The 26,222-nt window shown below is 38.5% G+C and overlaps 1 pseudogene; it reads left to right on the top strand.

Annotated features, from left to right (window-relative positions):
• Positions 1-26,222, top strand: part of LOC122354386 — an 81,659-nt pseudogene that overhangs the window by 21,642 nt on the left and 33,795 nt on the right.

Below are 26,222 nucleotides of genomic sequence, written 5' to 3' on the forward strand. Positions count from 1 at the left end.
TTTAATTTATAATAAAAAAATTGCAAGAGTGTTTCAACAATGTTTTTTTTTTATTTTAGTATATTTTATAGATTTATAGTTTTATTTTTGTGCCATCATTTATTATATGAAAGATTGTATGGAAATGCTTAATATTATTTTATTAAAGTAATTCAAAAATAATAATTAATGGCATATATAGACACACTCACACACACACATCAGTATTAAAGTCATGTTCTAAATGCAGTGCACGTTCGTTTAAAGGACTCGTATGACACCATATAAACGGAGCAGCTTCTACCGATATGTCTCCAGCTGTATGAAGAAGTCTCTGCTGTCGTGTTCATCAGAGGAACAGCAGTTACTTTCTTTGAAAAGGACTCTGTTGAAATGCTGAGAAAGGCACTTGTCATCAAAAGTCGGTGTTGTGGGTAGAAGCATGCATTTCCTCTCGTTTTAAAATACTCCGCTCAGAAGACGGGTGAAGGGGATAGAGGTCAGTGGAGGGGTGTCATCTAGCCTGAGGGAGGGGAAGGCTGAGTTAGTGAGTTGCGGTAAACCATGGCTTCATCACGTCTGTCTCCACCCCCGTGCAGCTGTGGCATGAGTTGGCGAGTATTCAGACACGTTTGCACAGCTCACGTCTGTGTTATGAGCCTTAGGGCTGCTGAATTCAACCCTCGCTATGAAAACAAATCATGCCCTTGGTGCTGAGAAATATATTCGTGGCCTGGGTCCAAAAATGGCTTCTTTTTTTTTTTTTTACCACACCTGCCAGTGCCAGTGAAAATATACAAGACGCTCACTTCATTTATGATGTTGCAAATGACATGATCGCCAGTTAAACATATAAAAGGGACAAGCATTCAATATTTAATCAAATTTCAGAGAGTCAGAAAGATTACCTAAACAACAACAAAATTAATGTATTTTATGACAAAAAATAAATGCAGTCAATAAAAACAAATAGCTACTGTTCTTTTGAACTTCCTGTTTATCGAAGAGTACTGAAATGTATCATCGTTGTTGGACAAAAATATTAAGCAGCACATCTGTTTTCAAAAATGTATATTATATTTTATATGCTAATATAAAGCTTATTGGAATAATGCGATCAGGCTTTGTATGGTCATAAAAACTTGGAAAAGTGTGTCATTTTAAAAGATATTTCCATTTTAAAAGTCATATTACATAAACATCATATTTGAACATATTTTAGGTCAAATAAATGCATCCTTAGCGAGCAGGTAAGTCATAAAATAATAATTCAAACTTAGTGTATCATATGACCCGGGACCACAAAACCTGTCATGAGCAGCATGGCTAAATTTGCAGCAATAGTACGAAAACTAAAATAAACCGAAATAAAGCAACGGTTGTCTTTGTTTGTGGCCTAACGTGTGTCAGGACATCGTGTCCGCTCTGGAGGATCGTCTGCGGCCGCTGGTTCAAGCTGAGCTCTCTGTGCTGGTGGACGTCCTGCATCGCCCAGAGCTCCTCTTCCCCGAAAACACAGACGCTCGGCGGAAATGCGAGAGCGGAGGCTTCATCTCTAAGTGAGTTTCCTTTTCCTATAAACCGTAAAAAAACCGTCTTCCTGAGCTTCAGAGGACAAAACTGTCACAATGGTCTGAGAATATGATTCATCGGGTGACCTAAAACACATATAGGATCAGAACAGTTTAACAATTTATTTTAAGCTTACACCTATTAGTTGTTTATTTAGATATTATAAATAGATATGAGCTATTTGTTAGTGCCGATTAAGTATATATTAATGCCTTATTCTACATCCCTAATCCTACTCAATAGTTAACTACCGCACTAACTATTAACAAGCAGCAAATTAATGGTTTATTAAGGGAAAAGTTGTAGTTTATAGGTAAAAAGTATTACTTATTCTAAAGTTTTTCGGAAATAAATCAGTGTTACTGTAGTGTTACTGTCCTTCACCTGTCCTCAGAGACTCCTGTCCATCTGCCAGAGCTACAAAAGAGCTTACTTGCGTGTTTGAGCGGTCGTCTGTGTTTGTTTGCGTATGCGAGTAATGCTGAGATGCAGGATTAAGCCGATTCAGGAACGGTGTTGACATCGTAAAACCATTAAGCGAGGATTTTTTTCAAAAGCAGTTTTTTTTTTTTTTTATATAAAGACAGTCTTATTGCTTTAAAATGGGGTCGTTATTAAACAAATCAAATAAGTCATCAGGTCTGCTAAAGATTACGTGGCAGGCTTGTGAGAGCTGCTGTTTTTGTCTTTCAGGTTGATAAAGCACACTAAACAACTTTTAGAGGAGAACGAGGAGCGTTTGTGTATTAAAGTGTTGCAGACGCTTCGGGAAATGATGACGAAGGACCGAGGCTATGGGGAAAAGGTAACATACATGCTGTGGTTGCATGAAAGAAATTAAACATATCCTTCCACTTACACAAACTTGCCTCTCGCAGCACTATCGGTGTGCGTTACTGTATAATTGTCCGTATTGCCCATAAAAATAGCAAAACGGGCCTCAGAGGATATATTTTACTCCAGCTTTCCGCCCAAAATCAAGTTCGTAGGACTACGTTAAACATCTGACATGCTGTTTTATTAGTCTGTATACTTTTATATATATATAGCTGCACATAAACACACACGTGCATCTGTGCATGACTCATATCCTCCTAAAACCATGCTGATTTTCCTAATGTGGTTTTGCATTAAAAACAATGTTTTTTTTTACCAGTACTAAATGAATTAACACCCAATTAACGTCACTAACATATTTGAAAGCCAGAGATTTTATAATAATGTTAATCCTGTATCCAATTTCCTATTTAAAGACTCCATGAAAATTATATGAGAGTTTAAGGTTTTAATCTGTATTCTAAGTGTATTTACCATATGTTGTTTTATTTGATTAGATTTTTATTATAATTTTGGTTTAATTTTATTTTATTAATTTTTGTTTGCTGTTTCTGATTTTTGTTTTACTGTTTTTTTTTTTTTTGTTTGCTGTTTTAGTTTTTTTGTTTTGCTTTTTTGTTTTGAAAAATTGTTTTATGGAGTATTTAACTACAAATGAAAAGATCTGGTAACAAGTTTTTGTAGGTGATTTTTATTGTATTTTTAATCTTTTTTTTTTTAAATCATTTTTGTTTTTCTGTTTTTGATTTAGTTTTGATTTTGTTTTTGGTGTTTTTTATTTTGAAATATTCCCTCTTGACTTCATGGGGTCTTTACCTACAAACGACAAGATTTGGTCACAGGTTTTTGTAGTTGGCAACTAATGCTTTCAAAGCTAATGCTGATAAATAACAATCACAATAATCTTGTGTTATGTCACTAATTGAACATCGTTTGGCTTTTCTTTTCTTTTTCCGAGCGTTCTCTGATTCCTTCCTTCACAATACTAACTTTGCTGTATGCTCTTCTCTTCCAGCTAATTGCCTTTGATGATGAGCTGGATGTGGCTGAGGTTGTGTTTTTGTTTTATTTTTGTTTTGATTATTTGCTGTGTTTAGCCGGCTTCTCGCGCCAGTGTAGTCATCCTATTTAGTGCTTGTTCTCTTTTCCTTTGAGCTTTTTGCTGGTGTTTGTCAACGTGACTTCACCACAAACCGGCCGTTTTTTTGTTGTCTGTCCGTGTGTGCTGAGGTTATGCGCTGTTAACCTCTCCTGATAGTTTCAGTGTGTGTTCGTGTGTGTTTTTACCGCTGGCCTTGTTTTAGATTAGCGTGTGCTGGTGAAAATGCGTGTAAGTGTATCAGCCCGCCACACTTCGCCAGCACTTCCTCTCTGTAGCGTTAATTCAAGTTTACCTTCCTGTTACATTCGTTGCTGAGACGCAACAAAATTAGTGCTTTAACAAGGATGTCACAACATAGCATCGGCGCGGTGTTTTTCGCATTAAGCTCCGAAGAACAAGTAATTACAGAGTTTTTATGATAATAACACCGTATTAATCTAGCCAAAAACACATTACGCTGATGATCTTGCGAAACTGAAATGTAGCCAAACCCAGTTCAGGTAACTTGTGAAATTGTGGCTTATTCGACTGAATTTGCAGGGAAGTACTGTTTTCAGTCTTGGTTGGTGATTTCTTCTGACAAGCCATAAAACGACAACTTCAACAGTTTATTAGAAATATAAATCATGTGAGAAAAGGGAATACATACAGCATAAGTATAATTAGATTTTTATAATCTAGATTTGTCTTTTCAGTAGTGCTCGCATAAAAAAAGTCTGGTTCTGAATAAATAAAATGCTTTGCTGTCAGTTTTCTGTTAACTCTTCATAAATTAAAGGCATTATTAACAAGCATCTGATGGCTCTTTGACACATATAAATATGTAAAAAAAAAAAAAAAAAAAAAAAAAAAAAAAGCCAGATCATTTAGGCAGAATATCCAAAATCCAAAAAGTCAAGTACACGTCTAAATATTCCTAAAGCAAGATTGCGACGTAAAATCACAATATAAAGTTTTGTTTTTTTAAATAATCATCGGTTTTTACTTAAAATAAGAAAAATGCTAGCAAGTTTTTTTACTTTGAATTAAGATTCGGACTCCTTTGTTTTACGCATAAACTCATAAACTAAAAAAAGACGTGATATCTTAAAGCATTTTGTTTCATCTCCTAATTAATATAACGCAATATGATATAAATACCATGATCTGAATTACATTTTAAGTGGTAAATATTCAAACAATATCTTAGTTTTGATACTGTTCATTTAAAAAAAAATGTTGTAGGTCTGCCATGCAAGCACTATAATTACGAGTAACACCAGTCTTTGCGGTCGCTTTCCGTTTACTCCTTTAAATGTGAGAGGCGGCAATGGATTCAAAGTTTAAAGAATTTGTTCACCCAAAAATGAACTATTTTGGTCACCATTGACTTCCACAGTATTTTTTTTTTCCTACTGCGAGTCAATGGTGACCCAAAACGGCCTGGTTACAAACTTTCTTCAAAATAACTTCCTTTGTGTTCGGCAGAACAAAGACATTCCTACAGGAAATACTCCAGGGTGAGTAAATGATGACAGAATTTTCATTTTTGGGTGAACTATTCCTTTAAAGTGAGCGTCTGTGAGTTGAAGTCAAGAAGGCAGGTGGGAGTTCGCACTATATTTATAGTCACTGCTCTCCTGTCGCTTCCAGGGATGAAATGGGACCCTGTCTCTGCATAACAAGAAGACGTGTGCGAATGTTCTTGAACATCCGTGCACTTGTGTGGCAGAGGCTGAACGAGAAAAAAGCACGTTATTATTTGTATATATGTGCGTCCGTTTGTGTGTCATCATGACTTGTATTTGTATAGGAGGAGAAGTGTAAAAGGTCACTAAAGGGTGTGTTCATCTGTGTTTTTGGGTGTTTTGGTGTTAAATTAAGGTCAGCAAAAAAACATATCTCACAAGTTTCACTCCTTCGGAATGTCGACTTGAAGCATTTAAAAAAAAAAAAAAAAAAAAAAAAAAAAGCAATGTGTGCATTTTTTTTTATTCCTACTATTGAAACATGAGAAAAAGGCTGTCAGGGGAATTTTGCTAAATAAGGTGACCCAAGCACTCGTGACTAAATACCTTTCTAGTGTAATGTTCTGGGTTTGATGTAGATTATTGATAGCATTTGTCATTTGTACAACACACACACACACACACACACACACACAAACCTTTGTATAATCATGTTTGTATGTATGTATATATAACTTTACACTAAATACACAATGTGTATATATAAAATAAAAAAATATAAAATATAATATATATATATATATATATATATATATATATATGCATTTTTTTATTCTTGAGAGTCAGTAAGACTAGTTTCTCCTAACTGATATTTTCATATTTTCATTCAGTAAACACATGAATAATTTTACGAAATGTCTGTATTTTTGAGTTGAAAACTAGAAAATGATAATTTCCACCAAAATATTAGGCTGTACAGCTGGTTTCAACATTGATATTTTTTCAGTATTGATATTTTTTCTTGAGGGGTAAATAAGCATGTTAGAAAGATTTCTGAAGGATACTTAAGACTACAGTTGTATATTTATTTAGAAATAAAATTCTATAATACAATGGCCCTACATAGATGCATACATACATATACACATACATGCACGCACGCACGCGCACACACACATGAGTATTACAACAAGGTTGCAGTCACCTGCTGCGAATCTGATGGATATTTCACATGATTGCTGTTTTTGATGATGATTGGGAGGTTGTGTCCTCGGAGCGCATCATGAGTCTGATCCCTCATACACACTCACACACGTGTTCACGGCACATGTGTTCACTGACCATCCATGCTCATAACATACGACACCTCTCCCTCTGTGTGTCTCTCTTCATCTTTATATTACATAAGAGAATGTGTCTCCCGTCACAGAGTGTAAGTCTGTGTGTGTGTGTGATGTAAGAGGATGGGGAGGATAATATGGCTTTAGGTTGACAATGCGTCTGTGCTGCTGAGCAGAGAAGCTTATGTAATGTGGATGTGTGGGGTGTGTGTGTGTGTGTGTGTGAGTGATGATGGGTGTGTGTGTGTGAGTGTCTCCTCTACCTGGACTGTGCTTAGACCCTCTCTCAACCATAAGTGGAGGTCTTTTTTTCTTTCCTTTCTTTTCTCTCTCTCCTTTCTTCCATATCTTTTTATTTGGTAGCAATTTAGTATAGGGACCAATTCTCACTATCGCTAAACATGCCAAAATAGCATATTCGCTTTTTATTATCACTTATTTATTACTGACATATTACGTTCCTAATCCTACCCGATGCCTAAACTTAACAGCTACCCTCCTAATTATTAATAAACAGCAAATTAGGAGTGTATTGAGGAGAAAGTCACAGTTAATTGTTTGTTAATGGCGAGAATGGGAACACTTTTATACGTTTTTCTGTCTTAGTCTGTCATAATCTTTCTTTTTCTCTCTGTCCTTGTTAAATTCATTGTTTGCCTGTTTTCATTGTCACTACCGGTCTTTGTTTTCCTCTCTCTGTCTCTGTCTGTCTGTCTCTCTCTCTCTCTCTCTCTCTCTGTCTCTGCCTCTCTCTCTCTGTCTCTCTCTGTCTCTCTCTGTCTCTGTCTCTCTCTCTCTCTCTCTCTCTCTCTCTCTCTGTCTCTCTCTGTCTCTCTCTCTCTCTCTCTCTCTCTCTCTCTCTCTCTCTCTCTCTCTCTCTCTCTCTCTCTCTCTCTCTCTCTCTCTCTCTCTCTCTCTCTCTCTCTCTCTCTCTCTCTCTCTCTCTCTCTCTCTCTCTCTCTCTCTCTCTCTCTCTCTCTCTCTCTCTCTCTCTCTCTCTCTCTCTCTCTCTCTCTCTCTCTCTCTCTGTCTCTCTCTCTCTGTCTCTCTCTCTCTCTGTCTCTCTCTCTCTCTCTCTCTCTCTCTCTCTCTCTCTCTCTGTCTCTCTCTCTCTCTCTCTCTCTCTCTCTCTCTGTCTCTCTCTCTCTCTCTGTCTCTCTCTCTCTCTCTCTCTCTCTCTCTCTCTCTGTCTCTCTCTCTCTCTGTCAGTGGACTGAGTCCGTTCCAGTAGTCAGTGTGTGTCAGTTGGGGTCTGTTGTCCTCATGTGTCCTGTTATCTCTGGCTCCTCCTCTGCACGTCTCCTGTCGTCCATCAGGGGGAGCTGTGGACACATCCGTCCCCGCTCTCGCCGCTGTCCCAGTTTCCTCGCCTTCATTCTGCACGATTCCTGGACTCCTGCCAGCTCGGAACCAGAGGTTACATAAGACCTGCCCTTCTTTTTTCCTCGTTTTTTCCTGGAATCCAGGCTCTTTACTGATGTGTGACCTTCTGCAATAATTGGCAATAAAAGTGCCACGGGCTCTTTACCAAAAGACACTGGCGGCGGCGAAGACCCTCCGGTGGGCACACACCGTCCTAAACCCTTTTGTGAAAGCAACGGTCTTATTAGACCGAAATGCGTAAATGAGGTCACAGAGTGAGTTTCCTTCGGTCTTTTGGCCAGAGCTTTACGACAGGCACGCATTTATGTTATTGAGCTCATCAAGTTAGGAAGTGTGCTTGCAAACCCAACTGTGCTTTTTTCGACAGCGACAGTGACTGAAACGAACCCTCGAAGCTTCTCGCCATTGGCATGCACCGTAAAAGAATATAGCCGCGATATCAGTGAATGCTCGAGGTGTTTCGTCCCCACACTCGAAAACTTGTGACACACAAACTTGTGACTTGCACTGGAAGAAAAAGTAGCCGAGAGCTCTTTGAGAAGTCAGCGTTGAATCAAATCGGGTCCATTGCCGGATGGATGCATGGATGTGAAGATGAATGGATGCGCTTTATCGAATTTGTCGTGGGGAAATTCACAAGAAAGTGTTTTTATAGCATGTGATGTAAGTGTGCGTTTATGGTGGCTAGGGAGGGACATTTCACGTTCACACCTTGTGTTTTGCAGCAGCATTATTTTCCAGCTGAAAAATGATGTCGCAGAAAGGGAGATTCCTTACTGGTTGCAGTATTACTCACACAAACATGCGCGTGCGTCACGGCTGTTGCTAATTTAGAACCCCCCTCTTTTTCTTTTGTGTTAGAATGGTTCCAGACAACATGCTCAAATTTTCCTCTTTGCATCCTTTTGAAGCAAACAAACGTTCATGATATCAAATGGCACCGAATGTTAATGCTAACCGAATTTTTTTTTTTTCTTCTGGTACTATACTCACACCACTCATCCTTTTCATTGTCTCTTTCATTGACGTGTCAAAAAAGGAACTGTTTGCGTGCCGTGCATGTCGCCTGCTTTGCTCGTTCCTTTCAGCTCGTGCATGAATTGAACCTTTTGATTTTATGTGTCTTCTCTCGTCTTACTAATGCACCAATAATTGTGGAAATACTTACCTGCTCAAATCCAGATGGATTGAATGTTGTGACAGGACCAAACAAGTTGTACATACCTTTTTGAGTATCACACGCACACAAAATGCTTTTTTCTTTCCACACCCAACTTGGTTAACCTTAAGAGTAATGTTTTTTTTTTTTTTACGTAACTGCTTCAGCTTGAGAATGCATTACATAACCGCTTGAGAATCAATATCGAAGCCTTTTATCAATTATAATGTGCACATTTTAGCCCATTGCGGTGACCCTTTTCGATAAGAACCCCACATGTAGGCTGACCTGCCGAGGTCGATCAACCCCACGCTGGCATAGATGAATGTGCATCCTTCCCAATCTGCAGACGCTTAAGTGTAGGAAAGTCTATTCTCCCAGGCTGGTTATTATTTCTGAAGGGTCTGATGCACGCTGCATTAATGAGTTTCTAGTTTGTCAAGGACATTAACACGTTCTAGCAATGCCAGAGACTAATCTGCATTAACTAACTCATGACTTTTTATCTCCATTAGCTTGCACCCCCACCAGAACCAGAGGTCCCAGCAGAGGTGTGTCCAACACATATTCGCCCTCCCTGCCAAGCTTGGGCTGGGATGTGGGAATATGGGTTGTTGCAGTCGGTAGTTGATCGTCTCATGCCATGTCCTTGCCTCATTGCATCGCATTGCATTGCAGTAGCCTCTTTGTCTCCGCTTTGAGTCATCTCTGCCCATGCAAATGGGAAAACAAAGCACCACGCTGGCACACACCACACTTAGATCTTTCCTGTTAGATCTGTTTACCCCCTTGGTGTGGAAACATCACAATAAGCTGACCTCTTTTTGGTCTTGCTGATCATTGATTGGGATCCGGACGTCAAAACCCATTCATTTTCTCCATCGAGAAGTTAAGAAATGACTTTTCAAACGAAGCATGCCGTGTGAGATATATACTTCTGTAGAAGTCGGGATTTGCATGATCTCAGCTTTTCAGCTTTATTTTTAAATCGTGTTTGCCGACCAGATGCAACCAGATTCGGTTCTAAAGATGGATTCTCCAATTAAAGTTGCTGTTATTATGGCAACGAAATCCATGCTCAAAGAATTCAACAAATTAACCTTCCACTCCCATGAAACACTGCAAAAAATTGACAACTTGGATATTTGTTTTTGAATATTTTGCCATAAATATTGGTATGCTGAATTCAGTAATAATAATTACAATTATTATAATTATTGTTAGCATTATGTAGTTGTTGTTGTTGTTATTATATGACATAATGTCTAATCATGAATGTCTTTGTGAATAGTTTTACATTATATTGTCATGTCTGTCATTCGATGTGCTTCATGGGATGTGGTTAATGGAATAGTTTACCCTAAAATGAAAATGTATTCATCATTTACTCACCCTCATGTCATTCCAGACCTGTAGTTTCTTTCTTATGTCTTCCTACAAAAGACACTGACTTCCATAGAAGGGAACGAAATACTGTGGATGTCAATGGGTACCGTCACGTTTTTGATTACCAGCATACTTGAAAATATAATCTTTTCTGTTCGACATGAGAAAGAAACTTTTACAGGTTTGGAACGACATGTGTAAATGATGACAGTATTGTACTTTTTGGAGGAACTATCCATTTAATTCCGTTATAAAAGGCACAGCCTCGTACTTTCTTGAATATTTTTGAAACAAATATGAATCCAAAATGAAAATAAAAATGATCTTATATGCATCCAAAATCAATAAAAGTTGCTGTTGCAACAAGAACAGCTAATGATATTTATATTTTTGTCTTTTCTCTGAAGCATTTGTGCTTAATTTTTTCAGCTAGTTGGATTCGTTTGACTTTTATTTTATTTTTTGAAATGCCTGTGGAGAAACTGAATGTGAAAGAAAGCATCTGAAACCAAGGCTGCAGAAATGTTTTTATGCCTTTAGCTGTTGTACATTTTGCATGTACTGTATACATACTGTATATCCGTGTTTACGACAGACAGGTAGAAGAAAGGACGAAAAGCAAACCTGCTTTTCCAAGGCAGCTGAGGGCATGGGCTGCAGTGTGTGTCAATAGTAGAGAGTATCCATTACATAATCTGGATAAAAGTTTTCTCTCTCTCTGTCTCTCTCTCTCTCTCTCTCTCTCTCTCTCTCTCTCTCTCTCTCTCTCTCTCTCTCTCTCTCTCTCTCTCTCTCTCTCATTCCTCTCACTCGTGCTTACGTTTCTAGCATTGGCGCCCTGTGCGGTGCTTATGTAATTAACATGGTTTCATTCTCGTTCTTGCCGGTGTAGAAGCACAACTACGGTCCAACATAAAACAGATGGCCTGTAGAATAGGCTAGCGAAGTTTGAAGCTGCCAAACAAGAGAGTTTGTATTCGTTAAAGGGCAGGGTATTCAAAAACAACTATTATGAAATGTATTATTTATTAGTTTTCCTGTTTTAGCCCCTTTCCTGCTTCCTTTTAGGGATTATTTTAGGATAAACTGAAGCTCATGCTCCTCTGCTCTGCATGGTGTTCCTCAGCGCTTGTCTGTTCCCAAACACACACAACACACACACACACACACACACACCCACCAAGCCTCTCATTTAACTGCATGATGTAATCTGCCCCAGTTTTTTTTGTGCATGTTTATATAATGACTAATGTTCTCAGTCTTGACCCCTTTCTTTTTTTATGCTTCTCATTTTCTTCCCTCCTTTTTGCTTTCTGCTAACTCACGTCACTCAGGAGTTTGATCCAAACCAGCCCCAGAAGCAACTGGAGGATCAGAGAAGGGTAGGTAAAGAAACGAGGCATGGGGCGCACACCCTGGCCGCCGCTTGTGCCGCCCGCTCACATGCTCGCCCTCTTAACACCCTCTTGTCTGGTCCAAATGGGTGGAGGTTTCACTGGATGACTGTGTGCTCTTTAGGTTTGAAGGAGGCGATTGATCCGTTTATAGGCGATTAACATCTTGATATTGTGATTGTGTGTGTGGTTCCACGGACTCGGGTTCGGGGTGTTTTGACTGAGCAGTTGGGTTTGTTTTTAACTGTGTAATCACTGAATTAGGATTAGCCTTAATTGGTGTGGTGTCTTGTATCCCAGGCCTCTGGTATTATGAGGTCAGACGCAACCAAGGAAAGGGATCTAATGTTATCAGATTCTGTCTTCCTTTCTGACCTCATTCTGACTGAACTAATCAAATGTTACAGGACAAGGTAGGGATCGGTCTCGAGGAGGAGTTGAGTGGCATCCCACAAAGGCAATTAATTCACTAACGCTTTCCTTGATGTCCGTTTATGTAACACATTATTGAGAATTTCAGTATTATATATTACGTAATACACCTTTAGATAGTTATAACACTGCATAACCTATACGCAATTACACCTTTGCTAAGTGACCACTTAAAGTTCGTTCTGATATAGGCTTTTAAAGGTGTAGCAAGCATTATTATGTAGCAGTATAAGACATTGCAATGCATATGAAGCAGTTTAGCATTACAAATACCTCTTGTATGCCAAATGATCAAAGCTAATTTGATTTCTCATGCCATGACCCTGGAAAAGATGCAAAATAACATCTAAAATCTCTATTAACCAATCAGCAACCATATTCACGTCACACATTATATTTATTTTTTTTCAAATCAAACCATTTGACGTTTTCATGGTGGCACACTAATGTTCGGCGTTGATGTATGTCATAATGCCCCTTTTATGACTCCACCCCCTTCCCTGTTGTCAGGGTGAAGCTTTGAGGCAAGTCCTGGTGAACCGTTACTATGGCAACTTCAAGCCGGGAGGCAGGCGAGACAGTTTGACCAATTTCAGCAACGGGCCGCTCACCCCCAGCGGGCAGACCAAGACTCCTACAGGTTTGTGCACCACCTTAAGTTTCTTATAATAGATGCAAGCTGACCTTTTCAAACATAGACACCAAGTTCTTTTTGTAATACCCCGCTGCTAAAGATGACTCCTTCCCCGACCGCTTTCTTCTCTATGCTATGTGTCCTATATATTCAGAACCATCGCTGTTGCCAGGCGACAAGAATATGGCACCCGCACTTCCTGTGTGAATAGCCTCCAGATACACCTGCTTAAGAAAGTCTAGCGAGTGTGTTAAAGCAGAAACAGACTGCATGATGAAAGGAAAACTAGGTTTTAGTCGCAATGACTTTTATTGACTGCCAGTCAATAAAACTTCATGTAAAACTGGTGCAACATCTCATCAGAAAGCACCGATTACAGTTGGTCATGAATCGGTGTGATTTTTATTGTATCATTCAAATTTATCAAAAATAAAAAATGGACTTGTATTCGGCCAAAATCGAATCGTTTTAATTGATTGTTTAGTTCTGTAATTAATTAAGTGTATTTTCAGTGAATGTGTAAAGCACATTATAATTATCAAAATATAATATCAAAATATTGTTATTTGATTCACGTCACGTAAATGCATTGAGCCGCTTAAGCCAATACTCAAGTGTTTTATTGTTTATAAAAGAAATGTCTCGTGCTCACAATAGCAAAAAGATATATGTTACAATAATACTATATAAAATATTTATGAATTGATATTCATAATCATAATGATATTCTCATTTTTATATGCTGATTTGGTCATCGGTTATGTTGAATATTTAATTCGTTACAATCACTATCGATTTTTTTTGATGAAGGGATGCTAAGAAGAACAGAATTTATTTGCAATAGAAAGCTTTTGTAGCATCAGAAATGTCTTCACTGTCACTTTTCATCGATTCAGTGCGTCCTCGCTAAAGGAAAGAATTAGTTTCTTTAAAAAAAAGCAAAAACAAAACTCTCTCTCTTGAAACTTTTGAACTGTGGTATGCATGTAATATTCCCAGGAGGTGGTGGAGCTTCAGTGGGCAGTCGAGGGGAGATTAGCCTGGCTGAAGTGCAGTGTCATCTGGACAGAGAAGGTGCGTCTGACCTGGTCATTGACCTCATCATGAACGCCACGAGTGACCGAATCTTCCAGGAAAGCATCCTGCTGGCCATCGCTCTGCTGGAGGGAGGAAACCCTGTCATACAGGTGAGATCGGCTCTCGCTTCTCACTTTCGCGTTTTTGTTTTTGATCTAAACCTCTATTCTGCTTTGAATCCTCTCATGTCACGTGCAAACCTGCAGTGAATTCATACTGTCGTAAACAATGATGGCGGCGCGGAGACTGTGTGGCACAGCTGATCCAGGGCAGTTGTGGTGAGAGCAAAGGTGTAAACGACAGAGCTGGTTGCCACGTGAACTAAAGCATGTCCAGACTCTTGTGTGTGAAATGCTGTTTCGATGCAAGGCGGGGGTTTTGCATATCTCATCTCAGTGTAGGAAAGCCGTGTCCTTTCCTTTGAAATGCAGGGCATCCTCCCTTGGTGCAAAACAGGAAGAGGGAAGGAGAGCATGCATTGAATCGAGATAAGACAACACTAATATGGCCGCTGCAGGACAGATAGCTCGGGTCACTAAGGAGTCAGTGGGTAAATTGAAGAAAACGTGAGAGAAAAGAAAGATGAACTAAAGGAATGCAGGGAGGCTGAGCCTGTTTTTAAGAATAGCAACTTTCTACTTGATTGATATATTTATTGCCTGTTAAACTACAAATAATATTCTAAATTTGATCTCTTGGCCTCATTATATCTGTCACATGACATCATGAAGCTACAGGTTAATTTAATAGGTGTCTAAATCCTGCCAGCAATTTCTTTTTATTGTTTATTATTTTTTTATTTATTCATTTTATTTTTGTTTTCTGTGAAACCATCTTTATTTTGGAGCGTGGAGTAGGGCTGGGTCATATATACCCATCGATATATTATGTGTGTTTCCATCAACTGTTTTCAAATGGATTAACAGTTTACACTTAGAGCTCGATGATAAATGACAAGCAACGCAGTCTCTTTGATTAGATTTTTTTTGTATTGTTTGGGTAAAACTATCTTCATATATTTGGTTGTTTTTTTTTTTTTTTTGCTTTGCACTTTAGACGAAATGCATGTTTATTTGCAATGTTTTATCATAAAAAAAACGCATTTGCAGAGTTACTTTTATATAGAGATATTTTATAAAAGACTTTAGATGCAAAATCCATCCAAAGTCAATCTATTACATTTTATTTATTTTGTATATTTAATGTATACAATAATAAAAAAAATTATATATATATATATATGTATACATATATATTTAACACTTTTACAGTTTTTATTTATAATTCTGTGTTAATTATAGTTAAAGTTTTTGTATATTTTATTTTAGTAATGATGCTTTTTTTGTGTATATAGTTTTTTTGTATTTTTTTTAATATTAAACCTAAAACAAAAAATAGGTTTATTTACTACATTCAGTTAACATTTATTTCAAGTTTTAAAAACATTTATTTATTATTATCTATTTCATTTTAGTTTGTTGTGTTTTTCTTTAGCTTTTAAAAATGGTGTGCTGCTCATTTTGGCAAAAAGTAGCATATTTTGTAGTATATCTGTATATTTTATGCGTATTTTATGCATTTTATGCGCTGTATACCGCAGCGTTAATAGTAGTCTGATAGCAGTATGTTAATCAGTGACATTAGGCGAAGTGCGCGCTCGGATCGTCAACTGGAGGCGGTCCAGTTCAGAGCAGAGCCACGCGTCACCGTCTGCAGTCTCACAGCCAGGGTTCTGCAGGTGCAGTGCGGTTGCTATGGCAACCTGGCAAAAGGCTAGCCTCGATGCGTGCAGACAGGAAGGGCGATGCGCGGCGGCGGAGGCAGTCAATGTCAAAGAAGGGATGTTTGCTTCGACTGTAGAGCGATTCGGTGTCCCCAGCCTGGCAGGTCTGGTTTCTGTGCTCATGCATGTGTTTTGCGTGGGTGCTCTTGTAAATAGGCGCGTTGCATAATCAGCCCTGTTATTAGCATAGGCATTCTACTTGATGATACTCCGGCTTCCCAACAGGCACACGCTCACATGACTGCATTACATAAGCCAAGCCCGTGGTGAATAATGTAGAAAACATTCTTGACAGCTCCGCTTCTGTGCTAACTGGGTCACTGTGTGCTTTTGTGATTGAGAGACACAAAAGAGAAAAATGATCGAGAGGGACAGGTAAAGGTGCGCACAAAGAGATTAGTGTCCATAATGACGTGGAATGCCAGTCGTGTTCTCATTATCATGACCGTGTTTATTTCTAAAGGCTCATTCCTTCTAAATCTTACAATATTCTTATGTATAATCTGTTGTGATGAAATACAATGCTATAGATGCTTTGTTTTTTTTTCTTGTTTTTTTTGCATTGAGATATTATATTGATTTATATCTATTGTTTTAATCACATCCAAAATTGTTTTTGTTTACATAATGCGTTTGTGTACAGTGTATATTTATGTATATATAAATACAAGAAAATACACGCACGCACACACACACACACACACACACACACACACACATATATATATATATATATATATATATATATATATATATAACATTTACATATTAAATATGTTTGTATATAATATCAAATATAAGAATATGAATATATAGATGTATAATTTCCAAATGTATACTGTATGTGTGTGTATTTCTATATACATAATAATTATGCACAGTACACAGTATACATGTAAACAAAAAGCTTTATTTTGGATGCGATTATTCATTTGGCAGCACTGGTTGTATTAAATTATATTAATGTTTTATTATTTTATTATATTGTCATAATTATATCAATATATACGCATGTCTGTCTGTCTCTGTTTATCTGCCTCTGTTATTCAGCTGTGATGCTGTACAATGCAGTAATATACAGTTTATATTTTTATATATAAATTGTACACAGACAGAAACCCAACTTCGATAGCGCTTTCTTCTTCTCCTGCTCCTTCCTATCCTTTTCTTGTTAAAAAAAAAAAAAAAAAAGCCTCGTGTCTGCGTTAGGTAAGACAAGACCCCACTCAGAGCACTTATGCACTACTGCCCTTTTGCTGATATTAAGTTGCTTCTATATGCCTACCTCATTTGTACGTCGCTTTGGATAAAGGCGTCTGCTAAATGACTAAATGTAAATGTAAACGTAAACAATGATAATTTACTGTGCATACAATCAGTATAAAGATATTACTACATATATAGCCATATTCTATATACACCTCTGTTGGTTTTACATTACAGTGATCAGAATGATATTTTATACATTATGAAAATAAGAATTGTTTATTTATGTGCATAAATTCAGTTTCTGTGACTGTGTTATTAATTAGTCTCTTTATTTCCTGATAATGTGTTAAAAACCTGTTGCGTCTGTCAGCATCAACCTCAGTGTATTGGGTTAGATTGGTTAAGCATTCTTGCAGCTCTAAAAGGGTTTTGTGGATAACCTGCATGACACATTTGCAGCCGGTTTGCAGAGTCATTTGGGTGTCTTTTGAAGGATGTGAAGAAACCACATGAAAGGAGAGAACTAGAGGGTAGTCTGCACTTTAAACGTGTGTATGTGTGTGTGCGGGGGTAACATTCTCTAGTGTTACATAGGGAATTACTGAGTTTACTCATTGTAAATCAGCTTCTTTTAAGAGGATTTATTCTGTTGTCCTCTGCTAGCTTTCTCAGTAAACGCTCTCAGTTCCTTAACTCCAGACTCCAGTTTCATTCTACAGCATCTATCGGCCATAATCATACCCAAAATCTAATGAAATAGATAAGAAGCCTGTTACAGGGCACACACACACACACACACACACACTCACATATACATACATACATACATATATGTGTGTATATATATATATATATATATATATATATATATATATATATATATATATATATATATATATATATATATAATATGTGTATATATATTATAAGCAAAATAAATAAAAAGAAGACTAGTTTTTCATTGATGCTGTAAATGTTTTTTTTTTTTCCTGGAATATAATATTAAATTATATTTAGTGTTTTTAAATGGTTAATCACAATTAATCATAACCTAAATCTGTTTTGGTTTACATAAGAGATATATAATATATATATATATATATATATATATATATATATATATATATATATATATATATATATATATATATATATATATATATATATATATATTATATATATATGAAATGAATGGCACAATTAAATATTCATTAAAATATGGAATGGTTCCTCTAATATGGGAAATTCAGTTTTTACTTCTACTTTTTATTTTGAGGTCAAATGTGACCTAGCCACGTTTTCAGAAGAATTAAGATATGAAAGTATGTAGAATTCAAAAGCGTTTTGATTAAAAGCATGAATTTAGAGATCCTTGGAGGTTTGATAGATCATAACTCAAGGGTGTTTAAAGGTTAGTTGAGTCAGTAGGTGTATCATTGTCAGCATGAATTTTGTGAAAAGAGTCATGTGATTGGACGACTGTACCGAGTGACCCGGTATAGAAGAAGTGAAACGGGCCAAACAGCGAACCCTGGGTTTGTGGATTTGGTTAGATGTGTTACGCAGATTCAATGAATCCAAAATAAGAAGTAATTCCAAGCACAGATGCTCTCGCCGATGCAAATTCTTTGCTCACTGTGAGATATTTTGGTATTTCGGTGCCGTTTCTATCAATCTTTGTTTATAAATGTCCAGGCGGGTTGGTATTTAGCTTAATGCTGCTTCCCACAAAAAGTAGAAACGTATCAGCCTCAAAGCTCCCTGTTAGTGGAGTTTTGTGGAGCTGAGTGAATCTGAAACATATCAGAGGATGAATCGCGTTACTTGGCCTTGCATAATATGTCCTGGTTCATGAACAGAGAGGTATTTGTTCGGTCGCTGCACAACAACACAAGCCAATTTCCCTCCACGATTTGTTTGTTTACAGAGGTATTCTGGGGTGGTCGTCAGGATAACACACGCTGTTACCAGGGAAAGGGAAAAAGAGGGATGCAAGCTGAGGAGAGAGAGGTAATGGACTGAGTAATAGGGAAGCGGATAGATTATGCAAAAGTTGAGGGCAGAGCGAGCGAAGCAGGCAGAGAGAGAACGGGGAAGTGTGTTGGTGAACACAAAGAGAAGTGGAACGGGGCAGACCGCATGCTGTCTGGCCTTCCTAACTTCTAGATCTGTGTTGAAATGCGTTTTTTGTATATGTGTGAATATTTGCTCATGGCTTTACCGCATACCTAATATGGACCATCTATAACAATACAGTAAGAACAAGGGACTTTCCCGGACGGGATTGTTGCGCAAGGCTTCTTTTGCATGGACGTGGCACTAAATTTAGTCTCCGTGCCCGAACTGACCTGTGCAGTGAGGTTTGTCTCGCTACATTTAGGCCTCGCTGTTCGTTTCAGCAGTTGAAGTAAAAGGCTGTGATTGTGGAAAGGTTTTGACAAAGAGGACGTGACTCAAGTGCAAATCGTTTTCCGCTCATTTGTTATAATGATATGTTGGTAATGTTGTGACGGGTGAGTTGATAGGCCGTCAAAAAGATACTGTCAGTATATATAAGATATTGTGTTTGTTCAGTGTGATTTACGCATTTATGTGCGCTATAGTTTGAACGGTCAAACGGTTGAGGTCAGTAATTCTGGTTTTCAAAGAAATGTATGCTTCTGTTTAGAAATAGAAATGTATTCAATTGGATAAAAATGGACCGTAAAAATGTTGACGTTGTTAAAGCTAATTCTTTAAATAATCTTGAAAAATACACAAAAAATATTAGGCAGTGTGATTTAAAATGATGAAAATTCCGCTTTTCCGTCACATGAATAAATTACATGTTAAAATATATTGAAATAAAAAGTTATTTTTAAATCGCAATTAATTATTTGCAATATTACTGTATTTTTGGTCCATTTATCATATAAATTAAGCTCTTGTGGGTAAAATAGACTTATTTCAAAAGTAATAAATAAATACATTTTAATAAATACGTTTTGCTGGTAGTATTACACTAAACCAAATAAACCAAAACACAATTTTTTTATTTTCTTTTTAACAAATCTTTTTTAGACATATTTGTTTAAGGAAGCCTTCACACATCTTCACACATTTTCAGGAAGTTTTTACTGTTGTCTATAAAATTTAGTTTTATTTTATTATTTCTTTTAACACAAAAAAAACACATCTCAAGGCATATTTTTGTTTTGATCCAGCAAATTTGTTTTAATTTTATTTAATATGGGTTTATTTTAAAAGCTGAATTGGTCATCGCTTTTTCTAAACCACCCACCAGAGTCATCTGAAAGTCGCAGGTTGCCATTGAAAAATGGTGAGGTTACAGGATACATGAGATCCAATTTCACACACTAGAAGCAGCCCGCAATGAACTGAGTAGACGTAATTAGGCAGGGTGGAAATTACCGTTCTAAATCAGAATCCGTTGATGCTCTGCTCAAATGCAGGCCCGTATTTCGTAAAGGCTCCAGGCCAGACAGAAGTCGGAAGGGCAGACGGGACTTCATCTGCGGTGAGTAATGCTCAAGTAGGAGTGGGAGGGATCGAGAGACAGCCCGAGTACAGTGCTGAAGCAGAGTGTGTGAGAACAGCCGAGTTCTGGATGACCCGTGACGGAAGTGTCGCCCACTCGCTCTACAGCAAGTGGGCAGCAAGCCTGAGACTCTGGAGCAGCTAATCGCACAAAGACACACACACACACACACACACCCCTCCTGCTCTGTGATGTCAGAGTATGCATTCCTATGTGACAGAATGATGTGAAATACTCACATTAAACATATATATACCCACAGAGTGTGTGTGTGTGTGTGTATATTAGGGGTGGCACGATACACAGATGTTATTCGATGTAAGGGCTTCATGCACCAAACCAATATGTCTCTACCATGGCGGTTTGGTATTAATGCATGTGTCATGCCAGGCATATATATATATATATATATATATATATATATATATATATATATATATATATATATATATATATATACATACACTGAAAAAGAGGCATAATTTTCATATTTGGGTAAATTAAGCATGCTGGATCTTAGTCTCTTTTAAAAGAGAAAGTGACACATTCATTTGAATGCAGCAGATGAGCCGTGTTATTTCCAGCTGGCCTGCACACACGTATGGCTCGGCGATTTCCTCAGAAAAGTATAAATAGCAATGCGTTCCCGGCACCTGGGAGGGGAAAGAAGGGTCTTTATCCTTGAGCCTTAGAAATTGGCCCACAGATTGGGATCCAAAGGTCAGGGCTTTTGTTTCGCCTCTGTTATCAGATGATATATATTTTTTTTTTTATTGCAGTTGTCATTATCTGCTCAGCTTCTGACTCATGGCTCCATCTAAACCTCATCGATTAGCGTTTAAAAGAGAGGAGATGCAGAAGAATGACGATATCCCTCTTTTGAAGTCAAAACCTCAGCTCTCGCTTTAATCGGGCCTGTTATGTAACATAAGAAAAATGGCGTCAGGTGTAACGGGACAAACTCAAACGGGAGGACTCCTCCCGAGGTTTCAGGTCGCACCCTGCACCTGTCGCCTGCCGCATAAGTGCACGCACCCCCGGTTAAACATTAGCTTGTGACCTACATAAACACCCAGTGTGTGTGTGTGTGTGTGTGTGTGTGAGGAGGAAGTGTGTGTCTGTGTTTGATAATTCTGTGACCTGTAAATATTTACACTCTTTTTCAGACTTTGTCACGGTGGCAGTTCGTCCTTGGAGATGTTCTGTGCACTTGAAGCTAGTCGTGTGCATAGCTCTGTTTTTGCTCACGGCTCTCTTGGTTACCGTAAACTCCAAACAGCCTCGCAAGACACGAGCAGACGCACACGAGTGTAATGAAGCACAACAGGTGTGAGTTCTATTACTCAACAGGCATGTGAGAGTGCGTCTAAAGCTGACCTCGGCCGTATTTACATCCAGCTTTTTTAAATACCTTTAAAGCCTAGCCTAGCATAGTCAGGAAAAAACTGTGTGTGTATGTATATATATATATATATATATATATATATATATATATATATATATATATATATATATATATATATATATATAATGTATTTATAATTATCTTCCCAAAAAACGATATTTCAGTACTAAATGTATATGAAATTATTCTTTCATTTACTTCACAAAGCCTCAGGTAAGATATTTGCAGCTAAACCTGTGGCGAGTTCTTTTATTATTACATTAAAAGGACATTTGGTTGCTTACAAAAAGTACAAACTATTAATCATACGACAGAAGGCATGAAGTCGATCGTTTCCATCAGAGGCCTTAGAAATCTGCTTATCAAGTGGGGTTAACCCCCCCCACCCGTCTCTTATTATTATGGTCTGCCCCATGCGGCATCTTAGCTCTCTAATGGATTTAGTAAGTGCGCTCAAAGTCCTTAAGTTGACGCTTGTATCAGCGTGTCGTATTGCAGACTTTCCTTCAGCTGCTTTTGAAGTGTGAAGGACATCTCCCCGCATCCCCAGCCGCCGCCGTGCGAGCCGTTCCCGTGGTTACGAGGCCGGGTGGGCACGACGGCACTGATTGAGCTCGCGCTTATAAATAGATCTTACATAACATCCTCTTGTTGATGCCAAGAGCTCAGATAGACGAGAAGGGGATGGAGGGAGGGAGGGAGGGAGGCGGTTGCTGCTTGACCTTTTGCTTCATGCGCTGATGCTGCTATTAGCCCACGTTCACCTGCCCATGCAGAGTCTACTTCCTGTCGGGTCGCGGCTGGTCGCCTTGCACGGATAGACTGGTTGCAGTAAAATGAGCTGATAGACTTTAGTGAAGATACGATGGGATCAAGGCAGTAGATGGGCTTTGATGATGATAATAACAGGCAATTTGGCCTCAACTTTTATTTCTGTGATGCAAAGCTGAATTGTCAGCATCATAACTCGGCGTCACACGATCCTATTCTAATACGGTGATTTGCTGGTAGACATCTTTTGTAACATTGACTGAGTTAGTGTAGGGGTTTGTCCCTGAAGTCCTCCACTCATGATATAGCCGCTTGTTCATTGTTCATGCGTGTCTGTAAGCTGATTGCATACAGCTTGTTCTATACTGGAAACTCTTGCATCAGTTCCAGCTGTGTCAATAATATGATTCACACCACAGTACTAGGGATAGAAATGAGGATTAAAAGTCTTGAATATTCAGAAGTCACAGTATATTCAGTATTTATGAGGTGCCAAAAAGGAAATAATAATATAAAAATATTGGAATAAATAGAAGTAAATCTGAATATGTATATAATATATATAATATATAATTTGTATTATTATTACTTATGTATTTTTATACATTTATTTTTAAATATATATTGTTAATTACACATGCATTTGTTTTTGTTGTTTGTGTTTTATATATTTACCTTCTATAGTTATTTGTAACGTTTAATATTTATGTAATTGTAAGACATTTTTTTATTACATTTATATTATCCCTATATTTATATTCATATTTTTCATTATATTCATACCATTCATTGGATTTATATTCAGTAACATTGTTTAATTTATTTATAATTATATTATTATTAGTTTATTATACATGTATTTGTTTTTATAAAGGTATAAATATTTAAATTACATTTTATTTGTTCTTTATTATTTCATATTTGTTTATATTTATTTCATATTAAAATTCTTAAGTATTCAGAAAAATACAATTTCATATTTAATTGCGTAATTGTTAAAAAATTGTTTATTTATTCACTCACTTTTCTTCAATTTCTATTTTCTACACTTTTTAATGTAAATTATTTTATATTATTAAAATAGTAATAGCTAATAATAACAACTTTAGAATGTTAACAATATAGCACACTTTTTTTTTTACATTTTAAAATGACTTAAGCCAAGCTAAAATGCACTCTTACTCAGTTTTAAACAAAATGCTATCCACAAAGGGATCCTTGGCCTTGAAATACTTTGCCGACTCCCATCTAAAACACCTGGAAAATGCTACTTTCCCAACCGCTCCACTGTTGCTCTGTTTTCCTGGACGTGCGTCATATGGTAGTCAGGTGTTGACATGTTTACCGCGGCGTCTCATCTGATGTGGCCGTCTTGTTTATAAGAGCAGTCATGAGACTTGCACATTTGAATGCCGTAATGCTATAAACTCCGCTTCTCCTCCGCTCGGGGCTCTTGCATAACCTGTTGATTCGCTCCGCATTTGAATCTCTCGGAACGATTGGCTGCGTGTCAGGACTGCCTTCAATTAACTCGATTGAGGAGCATTTAACAAAGAGGCCGTTCACAGAAAGAGCTTAATTTTTTATTTATTTATTTATTTTTTTTAGACGTTGTCCGATGACGTCCCGAGCTTTACAGGATGCGCTGGAGCAGATGAATCATTTTTTAAGCATGTCTCCTTTGTGCGAGTGTGTGTGTGTGTGTGTGTCGCTGTGGGTGTGTTGCGTTTCTCGCTCGCTCGCTGTTGTTTGAAAGAGGCCTGAATGACTGAGTTCACTGTTAACCTGGAAAGAAGGCTGGTTATGTAACGAGCTTTCAAAACTGCCCCAGAATCCGGCTGATAGCTCCTCGCCCTCCCTCCTTGTGTCGCGCATCACACACTCGCTCCGTGCCTGTTTGGCTCCAGAAAAGTAGGGCAGGATTTTCCTCTCCGCTCTTCTTTTCTTTTTTTTTTTCCCCGTCGTCCTGTGCGAGCGTGCATGAGCAGCCCTCCACCGCTCAGCTGATTACTGACTTATGTAAGGGAAAAAAAACGAGTGAAAGTAGGACAGGATATACCAGACCGAAAACTACATAACCAGAGGGACGCTTTTATTCATAGAAGGAACTGAAAGTTTTCCTTTAGGATTTAGTTTGGGATGTTGCGTTCCTAGAACGCGGTTTATTATCAGTACCTCGTTTTGAACTCAGAAGCAAATGAAAGCAGTTTTAGGCTTTTCTTGGGAAAGCAAGCGCTCTGTGTGAATCGTGTGCTTGTTTGTGTGAATGTGTGGACTGTGCCAGGCTTGTAGCGCTCGGGACGGTGTTGGAGACAGATGGTGTAAAATCAGGTGAGCTGAGGAGGCACTCCAGGTTATTTCCGTGGTAATTGCTCTCTCTCTGTGTGTGTGTGTGTGTGTGTGTGTGTGTGTGTGTGTGCGTGCGCGTCGGGCCGCTCGGAGAGGGTTATGTAACCGCAGTGGTGTGAGTCTGGCTGGCAGTAAACAGGGTGGAGGGGAGGGAGGGACGTGAGAACTCTGCTGAGGAGCATGGCTGCTGGTTTAACTCCTCGTGCGCTGGGACAGGAGTGGCACACGCACATCTGAAGGTTTAACTGGATTATTTGAGATACGAGACTATCTGGAAGTGTACCAGATAAATGTAAAATTAAATATGCAATTGTGTGTGATAAAAACATGTTACATATAAACATTGTTTTATGTCTAAAAATATAAATGAAATAAAATAATAAAAAAATTGTTGTTATATATGAAACTGTTTTATTTGCGTGTCTATGTATATTTTAGTGCATATGTGTCTGTATGATTTTTATGTAAAGTTTTAAGTTGTATCTTCTCTTCTTCTTCTTCTTTTCTTCCGCTTATCCGGGGCCGGGTCGTGGGGCAACAGTCTAAGCAGGGATGCCCAGACTTCCCTCTCCCCAGACACTTCCTCCAGCTCTTCCGGGGACACCGAGGCGCTCCCAGGCCAGCCGAGAGACATAGTCTCTCCAGCGTGTCCTAGGTCTTCCCCGGGGCCTCTTCCCGGTGGGACATGCCCGGAACACCTCCCTTGGGAGGCGTCCGGGAGGCATCCGGAACAGATGCCCGAGCCACCTCAGCTGGCTCTCTCGATGTGGAGGAGCAGCGGGTCTACTCCGAGCTCCTCCCGAGTGACTGAACTCCTCACCCTATCTCTGGGAGCGCCCAGCCACCCTCTGAAGGAAACTCATTTCGACCGCTTGTATCCGGGATCTCATTCTTTCGGTCATGACCCAAAGCTCATGACCATAGGTGAGAGTAGGAACGAAGATCGACCGATAAATCGAGAGCTTCGCCTTGCGACTTAGCTCTTTTTTCACCATGACAGACCAGTACAGCGACTGCATTGCTGCAGAAGCTGCACCGATCCGCCTGTCAATCTCTCGTTCCATCCTTCCCTCACTCGTGAACGAGACCCCAAGATACTTAAACTCCTCCACCTGGGGCAGGAGCTCCCCACCAACCTGAAGGGGGCAAGCCACCCTTGTCCGACTGAGGACCAAGGCCTCAGACTTGGAGGTGCTGATTTTCATCCCTGCCGCTTCACACTCAGCTGCAAACCGCCCCAGCACACACTGTAGGTCTTGGCCAGATGCAGCCAACAGAACAACATCATCAGCAAAAAGCAGAGAAGCTATCCTGTGGTCACCAAACCAGACCCCTCCGGCCCCTGACTGCGCCTAGAAATCCTGTCCATAAAAATAATGAACAGGACCGGTGACAAAGGGCAGCCCTGTCGGAGTCCAACATGC

Source organism: Puntigrus tetrazona, chromosome 11, assembly GCF_018831695.1.
Source record: "Puntigrus tetrazona isolate hp1 chromosome 11, ASM1883169v1, whole genome shotgun sequence".
Taxonomy (NCBI): Eukaryota; Metazoa; Chordata; class Actinopteri; order Cypriniformes; family Cyprinidae; genus Puntigrus; species Puntigrus tetrazona.